We start from the raw sequence: 5,594 nt of genomic DNA, 5'->3' as shown, positions 1-5,594 counted from the left end.
TGGCATTGTTCAGCTTTTTACTTTTTGCTGGTCTGGTGGAAATGATATGTGGCTTTCACCTGCATTTCTGTGATTACATAAAAGAAGTAAAACGTTTATTTTCTTCTGTGTAATGTTGAGTCATGTTTTTGCCACTTTTTCTGTTGGGTACTTGTTTTATTTATATGTATGAATTTTTAAAAAGTGTTATATATACAAGTTGAACTCTTCCTGTTGCTTAAAAAAATTACTAGAATAATTTATTTAAACAATTAAAAAATGTGCAAAGACCATACAAAGAAAAATCTTTTCTTTCCTGTATGTATCCAACTCATTCCCCAGTGTTTGTTTTTATATTCCTCTTAATCTGATTTGTGCTATGCTACGTTTTTTTCTCCATTTATCAGTATATCCAGGAATCAGTATATGCACACATATACATACATACAAATACAAATCAATATAAAGGTAGCATGCTTATTCTACAGCATAGGAAAACAATTTCTCATTGTGTGGCTGTACCAGTTTATTTAACTAGTCTGTAGTAGATAATTAGTTTCTGGTCTTTTGCTGTTAAAAATAATGGTGCATGGAGTAATTTTGTAGAGTTGTCATTTTGTATGTGAGCAGGTATTTCTAGTACTATTAATTCTAGAACTCTGATTACTGGGTTAAAGGTTAAATGCCTTTGAAATTTTGAGAAATATTGCCAAACTGCTTTTTCTTGGGATTTTGCATGGTTACTTGCAATATACTGCAGTGACTGTTTTCCTAAAGCCCCCCTCACAGTATGCATTGCTCAACTTGTGTGCTTTGGTAGTTTGATAAATCAGTTTACAGATAATTATGACTGAGTTTGAGCATCTTTTCGTATGTTTAGAGGCCTTTTTTTCTCCCTTTGTACTGTTCATATCCTTTGTCCATTTTTGTTCTTTATTGGGTTGTTGGACTGTAGGATTTTTTTTTTTAAGATTTTATTTATTTATTTGTCAGAGAGAGAGAACAAGCAGGGGGAAGAGCAGGCAGAGGGAGAAGCAGACTCCCTGCTGAGCGAGGAGCCTGATGCAGGACGCTGGGACTATGACCTGAGCCGAAGGCAGATGTTTAACCGACTGAGCCACCCAGGTGTTCCTGGACTGTAGGACTTCTTTACACACTCTGGGTACTAATCTTTTGATAGTTAAATGGGTTGCAAATACCTTTTCTCTCTCTCCATGGTGTTTTTTAATGAACAGAAGTTGTTAATTTTAAAGATTTTTCATTTCGTGTCTGTATATTTGGAATTGTTAATTATGGGTAGTTTGGAGCATAGATATAATTTAACTTTATTCTCATGTAGATAACCAGTTGCAGAGAATTTACCAGTGAATCCACTTAGGTCTGGAGTTTTTTTTGGTGGCAAATTTTTACTAGTGATTTAATCTTTTTTAGTGGTTACATGATTTAATCAAGATTTGAAAAAAAAATTGTCAGTATTGCTTAGATTTTTCTAGATCTCTGTTTTGTCTGAATTTTTAATAGTTATGGTTAACAGTGCCCTCTTGCTATCTTTAATGTGTGAAGCATGTGTAGTTGTCTTTTTTTCAGTTTTGATATTGAATATTTCTCCCTTCTATATTGTTAATTCATCTTGCTTATAGTTCATCAGTTATGGTTTGTGATTTTTATAATACATTTCTTTTTGTGTTTTTTAAATTCATTTATTTTGAAATAGCTGTAGACTCATGCACTTGTATGTTTTAGATGTCTCTTTTAAAGAGCATCTGTAGGAATTTTTTAATGCAGTTTTAAAGCATTTCAGCTGGGACATTTAGCCTGTTTACACTCACTGTAATTACTCTTATTTTGTGCTTTCTGTTTCCCCTGGCTATCTTATATTTCTTTCTGCTCCTGTTATTTTTTATTAATTTTTGTTTTTTAATTTTTTTTTAAGATTTTATTTGTTTATTTATCAGAGAGAACGTGAGCGCACAAACAGAGGGAGCGGCAGGCAGGGGGGTAGCAGGCTCCCTGCTGAGCAAGGAGCCTGATGTGGGACTGGATCCCAGGCCCCTGGGATCATGGCCTGAGCCAAAAGCAGACGCTTAACTGACTGAGCCACCCAAGCATCCCCCTTCTGTTATTTTTTTAAGTATTGATTTAATATCTTTATCATTCCATTTTCCCCATGTACTAATTTGGAAAATATGCTTTTTTCCCCCTTTTTTATAATTCTCTTAGAAATATGCATCCTTGACTTTTCAAAATCTAAAACAAACAAAAAACCCAATAGTTTCACCTTCCTCTTAGATGGTACAAGACCCTTAGAGGGACGCCTGGGTGGCTCAGTCACTAAGTGTCTGCTTTCGGCTCAGGTCATGATCCCAGGGTACTGGGATCGAGTCCCACATCCGGCTCCTTGCTCAGTGAGGAGCCTGCTTCTCCCTCTCCCTCTGCTGCTCCCCCTGCTTGTGCTCCCTCTCTCTCTCTCTCTCTCTGACAAATAAATAAAAATCTTTAAAAAAAAAGACCCTTAGAAGTTTAACCTCATTCAGTCCCTGCATGACTTGTATGTTATATGGTTTAATATTTTTAAATAATATTCTTACTGGACAGAAGGGGACCTGTTTAGAATTATTGTTGTGTTTTACAGTCAGTGCTTATTTACATTTCCCACATTTTTACTACTTTTCTCTATTGCTTTTATCTTTTAGAACATCAGACTAGGGCCATCTTCCTTCTGCTCAAAGCATGTCCTTTGGGATGGCTTTTTTGTTGTTGAAGGATTGCTTGATGATGAACTCTTTCCATTTTTGTTTACCTGAAAATATCTTTGTTTTACTGTCATTTATGGAAGATGTTTTGCTAAATATAGCAGTTTAGGTTGGCAGTTGTTGAGCACATTGCAGATCTCATCCCTCATTCCTTTGTCTTTTTCCATTGCCACTAAGAGGTCAACTGTGTCTCAGTTCTTTTTTCTCGGACTACTTTGGTATCTTTCTCTCTGTCTTTCGCTCTGTGCTTTTTCAATGCAGTGTATCTTTATCTTGCTGGGGATTGTTTGGCTTCTTAAATCTATAAACTGGAGGTATTGTGAAATGTGTTTATTAGCTGTTCATCAATCTTGAACTGTGAATTTCCATTTCTATTGATCTATCCATCTTAATGTTTAAATCAGTCTTTTATCATCTACGTAGTATGTATTTTTTCCTGTTTTTCTTTTTCTTTTTTTTTTTTTTGCTTTTCCCCTCACTTTGTTTCCCACAGCTCCACCAACAGATTGCGTTGCCAAACTTGTGGATTTGTGATAATCTGATTAAGTGAGAAGTGAAATTTGACAATAAAACTCTGGAACTAGTCTTTTGGGAGAAGGGGTAGGACTGTGACTGCTCTTTCAGTTTTTTTCATCATAATTGGTTTATTTAGATGTTTCTTCTGTTTAGATCAGTGTTGGCAATTTATATTTTTATAGTATTCAAATTAATTGGTATAAGTTGTGTATGATGTTTTATAATTTTAGGAATGTCTTCCCTGTATTTGTGGTTATAGTCTCCTTTTTGTTCTTTTTTTTTTTAAGATTTTATTTATTTATTTGACAGAGAGATGCAGCAAGAGAGGGAACACAAGCAGAGGGAGTGGGAGAGGGAGAAGCAGGCTTCCCGCGGAGCAGGGAGCCTGATGCGGGGCTCGATCCCAGGATTCTGGGATCGTGACCTGAGCCGAAGGCAGACACTTAACGACTGAGCCACCAAGGCGCCCCTTGTTCTGCTTTTTAATTTTTCTTTTTTGAATATATTTGCTAAAAGTTTATTTCATTCTAAAAGTAACAGGTTTTATTTTTATTGATTAACTCCATTGGCCTTTTGTTTTTGTTTTAAGTTTGGCTTCTCTTTTTAACACTACTTTTATCATAAGAAATGTGTCTGGAGCATACTTTGTTTTCCCTTAATAAGAGAAGGAGAATTGCAGAATTAAATCCGTTGCTTATATTCTGTATAAAGACTCACTACCTTCCTTAGCATGGTGAAATAGACCCTGTTTAGAACCTTTGAGTACATCTGCTCCCTCCCTGGTTAGAAGAATATTCAAGACCCTAACTTCTCAGATTAATTTGACCAGTTGAAGTACCTGCTTTACCCTGTGGTTATCCCCTACTTCTCTGTAAGCCACTGTTAGTGAACAGGCCTGTTCTTTTGCCCAGGACTTTCGGGATGGGATATTTCTAGGGGTGTGAGTGGTAAAAAAAAAAAAAAAAAAAAGTCACCTTTGTTATGGCATGGATTAGCTCACTTTCTCTTTCATCATCTGTAATCAAAATAATCCGAAGCAGGTTTTAAAATGTAATTGTCCCTGAGAAAAATTTATTCTTAGGATTTTCTTTTAAGAGGTACAAAACTACTTAACAGTGTCGTTGTAATAAAATACAGTAGTGAGTTTAATGCAGCCATCTCATTGCAGGCTGATAGTTTAATTTAAAGCACAAATTAGGGGTGCCTGGGTTGCTCATTTGGTTGAGGGTCTGCCTTCTGCTCAGGTCATGATCTCAGGGTCCTGGGATCAAGCCCCATGTCAGGCTCCCTACTTGGTGGGGAGTCTGCTTCTCCCTTTCCCTCTCCCTTTCCCCAGCTTGTGCTCCCTCTCTCCCTCTTTCTCTCTCAAATAAATAAAATCTTTTTAAAAAAGTAAAACACAAATTAGTAAATCCAGTTTGATAAAGAGCCAAAAAAAGGTCAGTTACTTTAATGACACCATATAAACTTTGAAATGGTTCCAATAAAGGGTGCATAACTTGAACATGGAAAGTATGGCCTCCAAAGAATTTATATAGCATAACAAGAGAAAATTTGGTAGATATAAGATTATAAGCATCTATTTGATATACAAAAATACTTTTTACTGTCAGGTTGGATTCTGAGGATGTTAAAACAATCTTCAGAAATTGAATATTAAATCCAGAAGTAAGTATGCCACAGTTAAATGAAAAAGTCATAGTACATGGGTATATCTCATTTTACATAATGGATATAATCCTCCAGAAATGTTTTTTAAAAAAGCAATTTCTCTCTCTTTGGATATACTAAACACTCAAAGTGAGTTTGCTATTTTAAATAGTTCATAATCAATTTACATGATTCTTTATGAATTTAAGTGAATTTTGTGAGTTAAGATTTTCCTGTATGTTTTCTATATGTACAACACAATAGTGGTAATGATTCTCTAGGATCTCCTGAGTAGGTTTTCCTCTAGCAAACGCAAATATGTTCAGGAAATGCAGGTGCATGTCTTCAGTAACTTCGTTAAAGCATGAGCCAAAAGTAAAGATGTCCTTGGGTCAGGCCAAATACTTCATGGCCCCCCAAAGTTTTATTTTTGGTAGGTTTTGTTAGGGCTGCCTGGCTTAGTGGGTGAGCACCCCCATCCTGACCACAGGTGCTGATAACAGCATCTCCTGGGGATCTATGGAGCACTCAAAATCATATTCAGTAGACCTTCTATTTTTGTAAATTATACAACAGAGCCCCATGAAACTGTAGCTGGTGAATTTATATGGATGATAATGGTAAAGCTTTATAGGGGCACTGATTTAGAATAATCGGGGATCATTGTAGTGAAAAGACGTGGATTTCAGATTACGT

Source organism: Zalophus californianus, chromosome 9 (genome assembly GCF_009762305.2).
Source record: "Zalophus californianus isolate mZalCal1 chromosome 9, mZalCal1.pri.v2, whole genome shotgun sequence".
Lineage (NCBI taxonomy): Eukaryota > Metazoa > Chordata > Mammalia > Carnivora > Otariidae > Zalophus > Zalophus californianus.
This window is presented reverse-complemented; position numbering follows the sequence as displayed.